A 16,340-nucleotide genomic window follows, 5' to 3' on the forward strand; every position below is an offset into this window, starting at 1 on the left:
TGATATCCGTGTGCATGAAGCACACACGATACATAGACATGCAGACAAAATACCCACACATATGTGAAAATAAATAAATCTTTTTATTTTTTAAAAAGGAGGCTAATTCTTTTAAAACAGTGGCCCCTTCTGTCCTCTCCACTCATTTATGTTGTGGTCTTGTGGATATTTATTCCCGTGTCACAGTCCACTCTATGAACTTCTGCTGCTAACTCTGCAGCTGTGCTAACATCTGGGGACTCTCGGAAGAGCTTCTGTGCCCTTTTCAGGTTCCCGTTCATTCTCTCGCCCCCTTCCTCCCCTGCCCTTATCTCTCTGAGCATTTTCTTACTTCCTGTTACTGCAACTCTAAACTCAGCCTGCATTTTCCTCTCTCTGCCATAGACACAGCCATGTCTCCAGACGCTCTATTTGTTTTGCTTGAAAATGAAATTTAAAATCAAGGTTTGGGTACTATGCTTACTCATTGTTCTCAGGGAACGTGGCTAGAAAAATACACGTGTATATAAACTTATGAGAACACATACTGTACTTCTATCAGTATATGCACTAAGGTATGAAGCCCTCAGCAACATCCCCAACTTTAAGTTCACTATCACAGGATTCATTTAAGCATTCAGATCAGGGAGGTGTTTAAATAGAGAAATCTTTTAATTGAACAATTTTCAAACACTTTCAATGTCTTCCCTTGTTCTCAAAACAGGTGAGGTGTGGGGTAGAAGAGAGAATACTGAAGTGGTGTCTAACTGGGTTTGCACCAATAACATATTCTCCACAGTAGCCATCTGGTCACCCGGACTTTCCCTTAAAGGTGTGAGACTCTGGAGGGTTCATGGACGTTGCCAGTCTTCCTCTCCCATACAGAGGGTTCCGAAGTGGGAGCATCAGAGATGCAGGATGCACCGATGAGTAGTGAGGTGCAGTGAGAGCAGAGCATGCAGCCCAGAGTCCAGGCAGAGCACAGGCCCCGATGCAGGGTGCAGCTTACTGTCCTCTCCTCATTCACTGCAACAGACTTGGGGTCTGCGCAGGGGCTTCGGGAGTTACACAGCAAAGGCTGCTTCTGCTGCCTTGGGCAACTGGCTTCATCTCTGTGTCTGCTTTCTCATTGGTAAACAGGATTACAGCATCTTTCGTGCCACAAAGCAAAAATAAAAGGAAAGGAATGGAAGAGATTAATGGAAACTCTTCTGCTTCCTAAGTGGTTTTGCTTTTGAGCTGTTACAAGGAAAAATTCAATGATGCTATTAAAGATGAACCATACAAACACACAGTTTTTTTTTGTTTTGCTTTGTTTTTTTCTTTCAAACATCTCTAGACGAATACACCGGAGATATAATATCTCAGGGATCTGTGGATTGAACATATCAACCTATCAGATATTGAAGAAAACATATTCAAAGGGTCCTATTTCAAAAGATTCAGACAAAGTGGCACCTATTTCTAGCGCTCAACACACCGGGGTGGTATGAGCTCCAGCGGCAATTTCTGTCCTGTGCTCTTCAACGTTCACGTTTTCTCTCGATAACAGAGGGCTACCCTCCTTCTTACTGCAAACGCTGCTTGTTCAAGAGAGCTACTGCACATTCTCTCTCGAAAACAATGGGACACTCCATGTTCATCAAGTGCTTTGTCTTCTCCCAGCTTTGTAGAACACGGGAACCAGTTCAGGCACCAAGGAAACTGAAAACCAAGGCACCTTTACACGCTTCTTTGTTTCCCGGTGGCTTGACATTTAGATCATCCACAGCGATTAGTTTCAAAACACTAGAAAAATAAAAGGAATAAATGTCCACACTTCTACTCTGACATGTTGGCTGTGTAGCTCTTTCCTTGGGATCAGGACAATCCGAAATTTAGATGTGTGTATACGTATGTGAATCGTGCGCACATGTGTGTATGACTGCCAGAGGTTGATGTCCAGAAATCTTCCTCAATTATTCTCCATCTTTTTGTTTGGTTGCTTGTTTGCTTTGAGACAGGGTTTCTCTGTATAGCCTTGGCTATCCTGGAACTTGCTCTGTAGACCAGGCTGGTTCCAAACTCAGACCCAGAGATCTGCCTCCCGAGTACTGGGATTAAAGGCATGCACCGCCACTGCCCACCTTTCCCATCGTATTTTCTGAGGGCACCATCTCTGAAGCTGAAGTTCACTGACTTACTAAACCAGCTGGTCAGCAAGCTCCAGGAATCCTCCTATCTCTCTCCACCTATCAGCGCTGGGATCATAGGCGCAACACCACGGCAACCACCTGTTTACATGAGTGCTGGAGATCTGACCTCAGGGTCACATGCTTCCACAGCAAGCACCTCCCTCCCTGAGCCATCGCACACCCCATCCAGAACTTTGACATTTCAAACCAGCTTGACATTAAGACTATGCCAGGGCTGGTTGAAGCGCTGCAGCAAGTCTCTTCTCCAGGTGCTACTGAACAGCATCTAGGGATGAAAGGCTGGAACTCAGGGGCAGGCACAGAGGCCAGGTATCTGCACTGAGGGAGAGCACCTGGGGTGAGACTATCACAGAAGCCACATCTGTCCTCTGAAATGAGAGGAGATGCTGGAACACACCTGAGGTGGCATGCTACAGATCTTACCACTCATCATACCTGGATTTGAACGGGGCCAACAAGTAACTGCTTGGAGCCCATGGCGCTTTCCCGAGTCTCTCCAAGAATCTGACTTTCTTTACCTACACGTTAGATTAATGTAACCGTAGAGAGAATCCCGAGTGGCTCCAATGTGCACACCCACGCGATGCTTTCCACTCTGCCTTACTGATGCCACCCGGAGGCTGGGATGCTGACAGGAATGGACCTGGTCCTTCTGCAAGCGCAGGGTCGGATCTCATGTCATTGCTGTGATTTATAACTATAGCAGCAGAAGACCTTCAGGCCTCGTTCTGCAGTTTAACAACCCCAAGCCTACCTTTCAGCCAGGATGTGATTTGCTTCTGCTGGACACTTTCCCTCCTGAGTCACCCCTTTGGTCTGATATTTAACAGCAGCAGATCAGAGTCACACACAGTGGGGACCATGGGTCAGCCACCAGGACAACTGAAGAGACTGGGGCTTGAGATCATGATGCTACTGGACGGGAACAGATATCCAAATAAAACACTGGGTGGAACAAGAGTTGGCTCCCTGCATCCTGTTGTCTCTCTTTCCTTGGCGAAGGGAGGCCCAGCCGTGATGATATCCTCTACCAGCTAGAGAGGTCCTCACTGGCACCAGGAGGCAGGGGAATTATTACCCAGGTTGACAGGCTACTACACTTGAGGACACAGCCATGGCCACCTTGGTCAGGAGACTGTCCTTCTGCTCTCTCAGCAGAGCCCACTGCCATTATTACAAGAGACTGAGCTGTCAGCCACTGAATCACAGGATGACTCAAGCATCTAACAGAAAGCCCTCCTCTGGGCTCAAAGGCCAGGATGTGGTGTCCAAGGGGAAGTGATCTTGCTAGCTAAAAACAGCAGGGGAGAAGCATAAGCCCTGGAAATACATTTTTAATTAAATGAAGGAGTCTTTCCCCTCTCCCATCTTCCTTCATTCTGCTCTGCATCTCTGATGTTCCTACTCCTTTCTCTTTGGTGGCACCATACGTTCTTGGACACCCAGGGGCACACTGCCACATCACTGCTAAGGCAAAAATAGACCAGGTAGAAGCCCTGCCTCTTACTGCTAAGAGCAACCATGCTCGACAGCAATGACTTTGAAACAGCAGTGCAGGTGGTACCCCATTTCTAAGCCTTGCCACAGACTTCAATTGAAAACTATCTATCCATTGATTAGTACCCTAGACTTCAAATGAAAGCTACCTGTTTATTGATTACTACTCTAGATTTCAAATGCAAGCTACCTGTTCATTGATTACTGCCCCAAGCTTCAACTGAAAGCTACCTGTTTGCCTATTACGTTCATGTGCTGCTGAAATTCCATCCTCTGCACCCTGATGTGGTGATCTCTCTGCTAACTCAGACACTAGAAGCCACGGCCGTGAGAAAATGTCACGAGTTCTCAGCAGTTATCTCCAATAGGGGCAATTCTGCTTCTCATAAAATCAGTCCACCATTTGTCCTGAGCACAGGGCAGAGCGTCTGCTACCGATTAGATTCATTCTCTCTTCCGCCAGAGATGGCCTTCTCTCCCAAAACACACACACACACACACACACACACACACACACGCACACACACCATCCTGTGCTTATCATCCAACACACAGAGTCCCCGGGACCATATCCTTCAATCCTCTGTGCTTTACCTTCTAAGCATGATTGCAGATTTCAGATTTTCTCTTCATTGTCCTTGCTTTGCCTTGGTCAGCTTCAGCCTTTCCCCTAGTAACTACTGCCCCATGCCCTCCATGAAGTCACACATGTCACCCCTAAAGAATGCATCTAATAATCTTGTCACCCTTCCTGCTTGGAAGCTGCCCCCGTTCTCTGCTTGAGTTTAGTATTTAAGGCTCTCCACACCCCGCTAGCCAGTTTACCTCCCTAGCTCCATCTGGTACCAACTCAGCCTGAAACCCCAGCCAGCCCACTGGGACTGACGAGTGCTTTGGGAATGCATCCACAGCCTCCCATCATCTCATGCGCTCTCTCTCTCTCTCTCTCTCTCTCTCTCTCTCTCTCTCTCTCTCTCTCTCTCTCTGTTTCTCTCTCTCTCTTGCCTCCTCCTTAGAGTTACCCCTTCTGCTTCATCCTAACCTCTCATTTCATACCTGAGTAACTGTGTATTTTACAGGAGCATCTTTTATCTTTGTATCATTGATAAGTAAGTACCACAAGGTTTACTGTTAAATAGAAAGGAAAACGATTCCAGCTGGAAAGTGACAACGAGAAGATGGTAGTGTGCAGATAGGCAGAAGCAGGCAGACATTATTCAAAGATGTATAATTTGTGGAGGGAAATTAAGGACACTAGAGGGATGTAAATTTGTGTGCTTATGGAGTAGCAAAAGTAATAAGCCCATTAAACACAGACGTTTTAAAGTGTGTGGGTGGGTGTCAGGGAGGGAGGGCGGGCCTCAGTTTTACATCACTGAGACTTCGCCCACATGACCACCCCAGAACATTCCTGGTTAGATTTTCCTGCATAGTTTCTCCACACATTCTAAGCAGATGAAGCCATTAGATTGGTATGTGGGGCTGTACGCCAGACCCCAGTACCAGGACGGGCCTGACTCTGTATAGTTCAAGACCCACTAGATACATTCCATTCAGGATGTTTCTAAGAAATAGATGCTGGGGACCTCAACTGCAGGGACCCAGATAGTTTTGTTGCCATACAGGAACACACTTCTAATAGCAAGCCTCAAATAAACTGAGTTTTATCCAAGCCTGGAATGCCTGCCTGTCTTCCCTCAGCTTTAGGGCACACTGGAGCTATTCCCCATATGCTGGAACTAAGTTATTTGAGAAATGAGACGTGTTTAAATAGAAAGGGCAGCCTCTAAAGGGCACAAGGCAAGTAACCAACCAAGAAACTGCAAAAATTGGAATAAGAAGGAAAAAAAAATTACCAGTTCAAAAGATAGCAAGAATAGAAGGCAATATATCTATATTCAATATATCTAGTTCTAGATATAAAGATGTATATATATATGACATCATATTATAGAAGCTCTATATTATAGAGCATTATTTAAAGACTTTAATGATAGTAAAGAGTTATGATTATAAGTCAGTGGTAGTGTGCTTTCCTAACAAGTCCAGGGACATAAATTCAGTACCCAGTACTGAAAATAAAGTTATTTCTTTAAGTTGAGCATGATGATACAAGCCTGAAGTTTCAGCACTTGAGAAGTAGAAACAGGAAGATTGGGAGTTCAAGGCCAGGCTCCGCTACATGGTGAGTTCAAGGCCAGTCTGCCTTGAAACTTGTGAAAGTTTGCTCCAAAATAGTGGTAATAAAATATCTAAAAATGTATTTATTTTAGTAAGTAAAAATAGTAGCAAATACCAAATAGAATTAAATAACTTAGAATGAACAAAAATGAAGCAAATATTGTTACAAGATACACCTAAAATATGGAAAAAGTCTAATTATGACTCCATAGGTACCTACTAAGATTCCCTCCAAATGTACAAGTCAAAAGCAACAAGGTAAAGGGGGAAAACACACCACTTTCCCCCACTTCCACTTAAGAGCCAGTGTGTGATCCCAGAGAACCTAGACAACAAAGAGAACCCTAGGAGAGACATACATGGATCTAATCTACATGGGAAGTAGAAACAGACAAGATTTTCTGAGTAAATTGGGAACATAGGGATCATGGAAGAGGGTAGAAGGGGAGGGAGAAGGAGGGAAAAAAGCAGAGAAAAAATATATAGCTCAATAAAAACAATAATTAGAAAAAAAGAGCCAGTGTGTAGGTGGTTTTCCATTTTAAACAACCCTCTGATTCTCTGTGAACATCGACCACATGTCTTAAAGTTCTAGTCAACCCTGACAATGCCTGGAGAGACCATCTGATTGTTCAGGTCTAAGGACCCACTATCAGCCAGCTGTTTCCACTACAAATGCCAACTATAATTCCCAGGTTTCTCTGGCACCAGCTAAGAACGAAGGGTTCCCACAATGTTCTCCTCCAGTCTCATACCTTCCTAGACACGCCTGCAGAGCTCAGGAAGGCGCATTATCTAACGTTTGCTGGTTCATGAAGGCTACAACAAGGAAGCATCAAGTGGAAGAGATATGTAGGGTAGGGGAAGGGAGTGTGTTGTTAAGTAGACTTACCATGCCCACTGGATGTACACCAAACATCTCCGTTCATTCACTAAGCTCCCAGAACTCCATCATTAGGAATTGTTTTAATGTAGGCATCCCGAAGGCTTAAGCGTTTATTAACTTAGTCTCTAACCCCTCTCTCTTTTAGGGTATCCGAGGCAGGGCTGAAAGCTCCCAGTTTCCCATCACAGTGTAGTCTTCCTGGTGAATATCTCTGATCTTGAAATTATCCAGGAACCCACCAAAGGCTGCCTCCTTTGATAAAAATACACTCTTATCACAAAAGAGATTCTAAGGAATTCGGAGGCTGTCTGGCAGACATGCTAGTCATCCGCATCACTCAGGAAATGGGCAGGTCTGAGATCTGTGGCAGTGGCCAGGGTCAAAGGCCAACAAAAGAAAGGAAGATGCTCCTGACACCCCTCAACCCAAAAAATTTAAAGCATTTTAGGAACTTTGTGTCAAGAGCAGGAGTCAGCGACCAGATACTTATTTATCATAACACACATAGACAGATCCATGAGCAGGGGAAGAAATTCCAGTACAAATCTCCTGATCCCAGCTTCAGTAGGTAGGAAACCAGTAAGGATGGGCTACATAGCTTAATGCTATACTGAATTTTATTTTATTTTCTATGATCTTTATTTATGTGTGTGTCTGTGCACGCATGTGCAGGCACACAGAGGATAGAAAGGGATGGTGGTCAGCTGGAGCCAGTGTTACAGCCCTCTGTGAGCCACCTGATGTGGATACTGGGAGCTACAGTCTAATTCTTTGATAAGCAGTTAAGTGCTCTACAACTGAGCTATTGCTCCATCCCAATACTTTAAAGTACATAAGACATATAAGAAATATTGCATGTAATAATTAGTGAGCTATAAACACTAATTATTCTGAAGGCTGACAAAGCTATGAAGATGGCCTCAAGAAATTCAGAAGGCTGGTATACACACTGATTACATTCCTTTACAGTATAATCGAACATATTCTCTAAAGGTAACAGAATGGGGAAAGAAAACACAGTGTGCACATAATGGAATCTATGATGCCTTTAAACAGAAGGCAATCCTGTCATTTGTGATGACATGGATAACACTAGAAAATATGAAATGAAAAGCCAGCCAGGAAAACAAATACATGACCTCACATGTGAAACTGTAGAGCCTAACTTGGAACATACTGAAGCAGGAAGTGAGATGGTGAATCCTGGGGTTTGGGGCATACAGAATGGTATTGGGGTGCTGTAGGGATGTAAGGAAGGACAGAAGGAGTATGTCTGCAGAGAAATTCCCTTCCTTCTTTGGGGACAGCACTCTTTCAGCATATCAATGTGACGAACACACTGGGGAGTACCAGGGGCCAGGGTAAAGAGTGTTAGGGAGATGCTGAGGAAAGAACACAGAATGCCAGCTAGATGGGGAGATCAGTTCAAGAGATTATTACGAAACATGATGTTTAGAGGTAACAGCCACGTGTATTCCTGAGCATCACTAAGATTAAAGGAGTAAGTCACAAAACAATCCCACACCAGTTTGGAATTATGATTAATAAAAGGGTTATTCATTTAAAGGGAAAAACTTACAGATCACCATCCTAGACAACAGCCCTCTGCACGACCAGGAGAGTCCGAAACAAGAGAGAGAGCCAGGCTACTGCTGCTTTTTCAAGCCAAAGAGACCACGCCCAAGTGGGCTGGTATCTTAAAGGCTATTGGCTGAAGGAGTGGAAGGAGCTCCTGCAGCATAAGATTAGCTCCTAAGTGTTCCCACCACAAGAATAGGTATGTGAGGTAAGGTATATGTTAGTTAGCTTTATATATAGCATCAGGTTGTACCCCATACAATTTTGTCTATCAAGACAAGTAATTATTTAAAAAAAAAATAGAAGTTCCCATTGTGAAACAACTCACAAACAAACAAGAAATAAAGACAGAACTGAAGATTGTATTTTCATATAAAACAGATCTTCATAAAAATTATCATATAAAGATGTAAGGAACAGAGTGAAACCGATACTTAGAAGGAAACCAATAACCTTAGGATGTCTACATTAGAAAAGTTCAAAATTAATAAGGTAAGCAGCCAACCTAAAAAGGTGGAGAGAAGAATAAAAATGCAAAGAAAGAGACGAAAACAGAGACAGCCATTTAATAGGGATAACCAATGAAACCGACTAATGGATGCATCAGCTATACTTCTGCTGCTGTGATTAATACCATGATCAAAGGTCACTAGGGAAGAGAGCTTTTATTTTAACTAATAGCTGTCGAGCGCTAGATGTCCATAATGGTGAGGAGGCCTGGGGGCAGGCCGTCTGTCAGAGCAGGAAGCAGGGAGATCACATCTGAGCTGCATACAGGAAGCATGGCATGAACTAGAAGTGGGGTGAGGCTAGAAACTCCTAAAACCTGCTCCAGTGACATACTGTCCCCAACAAGACTGCGCCTTCTGAAGGTTCCATAACCTCTCCAAACAGTGCCACTACTCACTGACTGAGTCTTCAAATAGCAGAGTCTAATGGAGACATTTCTCATTCAAAACAACACAATGGTGTGTGTGTGTGTGTGTGTGTGTATGTGCGTGTGTGTGTGTGTGTGTAAAAAACTAAGAAAACAGACAATTAAGGCCATCATTAATGAGGAGGGAGAAGAAAGCCCAGGGTGGTGGATCAGCAACATCCACCAATATCTATGCATCCCAGGCTTTGTCCTCAGACCATGGAATTATTGGGGGTAACAGACCCTTGAAGATGCAAGAGACTTGTGGGTTCAGTGTGTGCTCTTGAAGATACTGGGATCCTTGTGTCTTTCTTTCTCCCTCTCTTTGTACTCCATCAAGAGCAGAATGGGTTTCCTCCTCCACATGCTTGTGCCATGATGGATGCACTGTGCTAATCTAGCCTCAGAGTGATGGTGGCCATGGATTCAACCTCAGAATCTGTGAGCCCTGGCCAGCCTTCCTCTTCCTTATCCTGGGAATCGGCTATATTAGCAGCATGCTGCCTAGTGTGGTACTTTACTCTGACAGCTTAACCCTCACACAAGATGCTTACTGCATTCACGTTTCAACTATGACAAGGTTATGTGGGGAGCATTGCAGGAAGTGATGGTTTGCTTTTGAACTTCTAGGGTGTGTATCTACTACCCTTGGTTGTACCCCTGGTTTTAACTCATCGAATAATGCTCATGAATTTTAAATGCTGTTCTGTATGGATGCCACGCTTTCATTTTCGTAAGGCCTAGCACAAAATGCCGTGTCCCAAGACGCGGGATTCGCAGGTTTTCCACGTACAGCCTGGAAGAAGGTATTGATTCTGTAAACGTTCAGACACGTGGCTTGAATCATCATTCCATTTCCAGAGGAGGAGGTAGCAGGTGCCGTGAAACAGAGAAGTGAGCTCTCAGGGAGCAGGCAGCATTCAGGCTGAGCAACTGTCGTCATTTCTTTTTTAATTTAGTTTTAAAGGGAAAGGGTCCTGTGCAAAGCTGTTTATGTTACCCATCCCCCACACCACCCCCTACATACACAGACCAGGTAGCTAATCGGGATCTGATCACAGTCCAAAAAAATCCGTTCCTCGGGAAGCGGCTCACAAAGGATGCAGAAGTTCTATATAAGCCTCAGCTCTTTACCTCATAAGCCGAACCTGCGGGGGCTTCACAAGTCATTTGGTTACAACAGTAAACAGATTGCCAAAAATTTGCAGACGACTCGCTTTTCTGAAAAGCGTAAATTATAGTGAAATAAATAAGATCCATTTGCATGCCAATATGCTCCCTTGAGTGGGAGAGAAAGGCCCAGGGTGGCATCTGGTCTCCTGCATACAGCCTGCCGCCTGCTTTCTCCCCGTGGCAGTCTGTATTTTCCGAAATTAGCCACGGCAAGGCTTTTCCGGACACTTGGAGCTCTCTATCAAGGTGTGGAGCCTGCTCCCACTCCCTCGTACCTGCATGGGCTTTGTGATAGCCTTAGAGGGCAGAGCACAGACAAGTGATGCCCCATGATTTGGTTACAAAAGATGGTAATGCCCCTGCCTGGCTTTCTTCCCCCAGGGTCATGTACTAGGGTGATACAGAAAGGAGCTGGGTTACCCTGAAGTTGTTTCTCTAGCAATCACAAGGAAGCCCAGATACTCGGGTCCTCCCAGCCCAGGCTGCACACACACAGTGAGTTAGCTTCGTACCACATCTGCCCTCGGCCACTCATCCAACCCAGAGGATGCCATTAGAGCAGAGGTGAGCTGTTCCCACTGCACCCTGGCCAGACCGCAGGATTCATGAACCCAACAATCATGACTGCTGCTCTGCGGCCCCTGGTATTGGAGGGGCTCGTAACAAGCCACTAGAGAGCCATACCTGGGGGAATGCATAGATATGCCCTCATCTGCCCCAAAGACGAGGAATTTAGAACCACTAAATAGCAAAGCTACCTAAAACCCCAGATGAGGGCTCTGTATTTTAACCCAAAAGAAGCAAACGTTAAAGTCAGATTAGGACTCATCTGCCTTTTGCCACTAATAATGCCAATTGCTATAATTTGCAAAATAAGTCCCTTCAATATTTTCATTTTTAATTATCTCAGAGAATTGCTTCTCAATGTGAGGGGCTCAGTTATGCATCTACTATGTGTTTCCATCGACATTGGCAGTTACAGTCTGAGATCGCGAGGCCTCGGATCTGATGGAATCCAATATAGCCACTGGGCTCTACATTGCCATCTGCTATTGTGCACCAGTGGAAGGCAACCAGATTACAGCTAAACAGAAACCGTGGCCCGGTTCCTTATGGTGTGACCCTAGGCAAGGTGCCGAGTGCTTTGATTCATCGCTAAAATGGAAATAATGGCTATTTATCTTGCAGGGTAGTTACAGAAATAAACAATATCTAACATGCCTGGTATATAACAGGCAATCAACATGTTTCCTTTCCTTGGAATCCTGGCCAAGCCTTTAACTAGAAGAAGCATGAAGACCCAGGATTTATCTCAGATAATATTTCCTATTACGACTTTCCTAATAGCAAAGTCACAGCCCCTCCTTCTGTGTGAGCGATGCTCCAGCACTTCAAGGCGATCTCCAGCCTACACTGGAAATAGCTATGGGAGCCCTTTGTTCTGCTTACTGTAACTGAGCCAATTTAACATGGCAGCCCAGCAGTAGCTTCCCCCTTTGCTATCATGTAACTTGTTTATCTTTCTAATTTTTATTCTTTGGAAATTCCAGACATGTGTACAATGTACATGATCAAGCCCACCACTCACCATCCTCCCAACTCACTTCTGGAGCTCCTATTATATCCCTCTCCCAACTTCCTCTACTTATTTATTAGCCCACAGAGTTCAGTTAGAGTTGTCTTTATGCTTATGGGCGTGGGATCATCCATGGGGGATAGGGGAACCTGGGAAACTGGTTCAAACTTTGATGTGGAAAGTCCTTCTGTATATGTGCTGCTTTTATTGGTTAATGAATAAAGAAACTGCTTTGGCCTGTGATAAGGAAGAGTAGAGCTAGGCAGAAAAACTAAACTGAATGCTGGGAGAAAGAAGGCAGAGTCAGTGAGACGCCATGTAGGTGCCAGAGGAGAAAGACACAGGTTGCCAGCTGGAACCTTGCCATTAGGCCACGAGTTTTATGGTAAAATATAAAATAATAGAACTCACCAAGGCCAGCTGGCCTGGGTCTGAAAAAGCCTGGGTCAAAACTGGTCTTGCTGAACATAGCGGACAAGGAGGACTACTGAGACCTCAAGAACAACGGCAACGGGTTTTTGATTCTACTGGACCTATTGGTTTCGTGGGAGCCTAGGCAGTTTCGTGGATGCTCACCTTACTAGACCTGGATGGAGGTGGGTGGTCCTTGGACTTCCCACAGGGCAGAGAACCCTGATTGCTTTTTNTACTAGACCTGGATGGAGGTGGGTGGTCCTTGGACTTCCCACAGGGCAGAGAACCCTGATTGCATTTTGGGCTGACGAGGGAGGGGGACTTGATTGGGGGAGGGGGAGGGAAAGGGGAGGCGGCGGTGGGGAAGAGACAGAAATCTTTAATAAATAAATAAATTAATTAAAAAAAGAATTAAAAAAAAAGATGTAAGAGCTAGCTAGAAATACACTTAAGCTTTTGGCCAAACAATATTGCAGATAATATAGTTTCTGTGTGTTTATTGTGGGACTGGGCAGGATGGAAACCTCCCACAACAAAACTTGGTACCAGTGGCCATTCTTCTAAGGGAAAGTGACCCTCCCTCTTGCAGCTGCCAGTAATATCCAAACTTCCTCAGCCAGGGACAAGCACTCTGGAGCCCCTCCCCATTCCAGCTGTAGGCAACTGCAGCTGTTGAGTTCATACATGCAATAATCATGTCACGTTCAGAGAAGAACATATCACGATAGTCCTCATTCTCTGGCTCTTACAGCCGTTCTTGAGACAGGTTCTCAGTCTGTAGTTCTGGCTGACTTGGAACTCACATCCTCCTACCTCAGCCTCTCACATGCTAGGACTATATGTATGAACTACTAAACTTGGGTTACTACCAAGGATCTTAAAAGTCAGTAAAGAACTAACCCTTTTCTTTTTGAGGCACCTGCAGGCCTTTATGCTGTAGAAGTAACTGAGCTGAATTACTGAGGGGAACTTAAGGAGGGGAACGTCTCAGAAAACCTCTAGGTTTTAAAGATTTGATCCCACAATACAAGCAGGAGAAATGAAAGTTGTACAGACGGAAGAGAGAATCAGTGAACTATCTGGATACTGTTCTTCCACACAAATTCAGTCCAGGATTTTCAGGCTTCATTTGATGTGACCAAAAGACGGCAGGGTCACCCAGCCCAAATCTCTTATTTTACTGGTGAGAAATGAGGCCTGGGGCAGCTGGCCAGCATTCCTGCCGTCACGTATGCCTCTTGTGGTGGGTGGACTTGGGACTGGCTTCTAAAGTTTTCAGGCTGTCTCTGGTCTACCTCCCACTGGTCCCAGCCTTCTGATGGTAATGAGAACCGGGTACAACATGTATTCCTATTCTGATAACTTCAAAGGTCTCAACCGGGTCCCAGACTTTATCTCCTAGTTTTGAAGCTAGTTTCCTTGCCAAGGGAGGACTGGCTATTGTCTTGGACAAGAGCCCACCCTGAAGCCAAGGCCTTTGCTCTCTAGACCTGAAGAAGCTCCGTCAGTGATTTTCACTTGAAACATTCTAAGACACAGAAGATGACTTTTATTAACACTCTGATGGATGCCGTCCCTGGCAAGTGGCCATCCCCTAAAGAGAAATGTACAGCCTACTGACGAATGGGTGAGAGCCAAGCAAAATACATGTCAAAAATCCTCTCAAGGCTGCAGGCTCAGTCAGTACTTACCCACCCACCAGGAGTAAGCACTTTGTATTTCTTCCTTTCTAGGGACCAACGACAGTCTTTACATTTTGGACCATTTGATTGTAGACTGACTATGTTGGATAACTTCGACCTATCCGAAGCAAGGTCTGTAGGCCTATGCACCACACAAATGCAAGGCAAGGGATAGAGGGGGCAAGCATTCTATCTGATTTAAGTCTATCTTATTTAAATCCACCTAAATCAAGACATTGATTAGGCACCCCACTGGGATTTGAACAGTTGACTACTGCACATAGGTGAGAAATGACCACCGGATGTGGGAACTGAAACAATGAGCAAGATAAAGGGGTTGCCCAACCAGGAAGCACACTGAGGTCATGGAAAGGAGGCAGCTGGAGCCAAGGACGGGGGAGGCAACCCAAGGCTGGCACGCTTTTATCGGTAGTAAAGACAAAGAGATGGGTTTGGGAGTAAGGGTGGAGATAGGCAGGTCACAAGGCAGACAGCTCTGACAGGCCTGTTCTAACACAGCTTGATGGGAATTTCCTCTTTCCAGTGTAAACTCTGTACACCCACACCAGAAAGCAGGATTCTCCTCGTAAACACCTGACATGGGTCTCCCAGTCCGAGCTGTGGGAATGAGGATGAGTGGAGAGCCCTCCTCTTGACTGACTTAGTGGCTCCTTAGTGTGACGATGGAGATCGCTTTCATGTTAAATGCCATGAAACTGAGTTCTACTTAAAAGCTGAATTTAAGCAGGGCAGTGGTGGTGCACGCCTTTAATCCCAGCACTAGGGAGGCTCTGTGAATTCGAGGCCAACCTGGTCTATAAGAGCTAGTTCCAGGACAGGCTTCAAAGCTACAGAGAAACCAACCCTATCTCACAAAACAAAAACAAACAACAACAAAGCTAAATTTAAGCTTAGAAATGGACTCTTTGGGCCTCATATTTGAGGTTCTTGTTACTTCTTAAAATTTTACTGATTTTTATTGAGCTCTACATTTTTCTCTGTTATGTTTTTATTTGACAACACTGCTCTGGGCTTTTGCTGTTCTAGATTTTTACTGCTGTAGATTTTCAGTGTTCTAGATGCCATCATTTCCACCATCCAAAGTTACTAGCATTCTGGCAGAATGTTCAGCCATCCCAGGCGCTGGCACTTCCCGGTTCCATGGCCGCACATGGCAACTTACATACTTACCCAGGGTCCTCACACCCTACGTGGTCTACGTGCAGCATGGTCACACGATCTATGTGTGCTGTGGCTGCGTAAGCCCCTGTGCACATGCGCTAAATAGCCTTTGAAAGCTGGGCACGCCCGCTCCACCCTCCTCTTCCACCACAGTTCAGACAGACTTGAGCATCCCCATCTCTTACCCTCACTCCTCTCTGTTAGTAACTCTTAAGGTGGGTTCCGTTGTATGTCTTGTGATCCATCCTTGTGTCTGGTAATTTCACTAGGTTTTCACTGCTCTAGCTTTTAGGGCATGCTGATAGGAAAACAATTCTTTAAGAAATTATAATTGGTGTGTGTTGTTGGCATCTTTTCAGAATCATACATGTGTACGTCATCTGAGGAGCTCAGGGACAGTCTTTCTTATTGGAAGACACTCGATCAGTAAATAAAAGTTTGGCAGTCAGTCTGCAAATGTGCCTCCAATTTGTGGGCTGGGATCAATCTGCCAGCTCTTAGTAATTCTAAAGTTGCAAAGACATTGCAGAGAAATTGACTCTGCCCCCAAACAACAGCGATGTCTGACCCCTTAAGAATGTGTGCAACACTAGAATGCAAATATTTGACAATAAATGTATTCTCCAGTTTTCTTTTACATGACCTATTCTTCTAATCAAAACCAACCAACTAACCAAACCAAACAAAAACAGGCCTTGTCCCACAGGCCTGTTATCAACTGGGAAGTTTAAGGCAGAAGGATATAAGGATAGCCTGGTCTTCAAAGTGAGTTCAAGACCAGCCCATAGAACTTAGTGAGGTCATGTCTCAATAAATATATATCTTTAAATGTCTGGGAATATAGCTTCATGGTAGAGTATTTGCCATAGACATATAAGGTCGTAGGTTCTGTTCCCAGTGCTTCAAAAACACACACAGAAACATGATGACTCATACCAACCCTATCTCTTTTCATATTTTAAAGAGGAAATCACTTTAAATGCCCTCTGAACATCTGAAAATGAATCAAATACATGACAAACAATAACAAATTCATACATTCTTCCTATGTACAAGGAAAGCCTCATGATTAAAAGAAACC

At 44.7% G+C, this 16,340-nt stretch overlaps 1 protein-coding gene across 7 annotated transcripts in view; it reads right to left on the reverse strand.

The window, feature by feature from the left end:
- Positions 1-16,340, reverse strand: part of Tmem108 (transmembrane protein 108) — a 297,548-nt gene that overhangs the window by 206,814 nt on the left and 74,394 nt on the right. Inside the window, exon 1 of one of the 7 annotated variants that reach the window (XM_050139492.1) lies at positions 8,318-8,378. The exons of 4 other annotated variants lie outside the window; for them this stretch is intronic. The gene's annotated coding sequence lies outside the window, so the exon portion shown is untranslated. Of the gene's footprint in view, positions 1-4,265; positions 4,340-8,317; positions 8,379-16,340 lie in introns of those variants that run through there. 2 more of the 7 variants (XM_050139495.1, XM_050139497.1) reach the window with 2 other exon arrangements.

The sequence above is a fragment of the Alexandromys fortis genome, unplaced genomic scaffold (assembly GCF_014885135.2).
Source record: "Alexandromys fortis isolate MF-2015 unplaced genomic scaffold, M_Fortis_MF-2015_v1.1 scaffold_36, whole genome shotgun sequence".
In the NCBI taxonomy this organism is placed as follows: domain Eukaryota; kingdom Metazoa; phylum Chordata; class Mammalia; order Rodentia; family Cricetidae; genus Alexandromys; species Alexandromys fortis.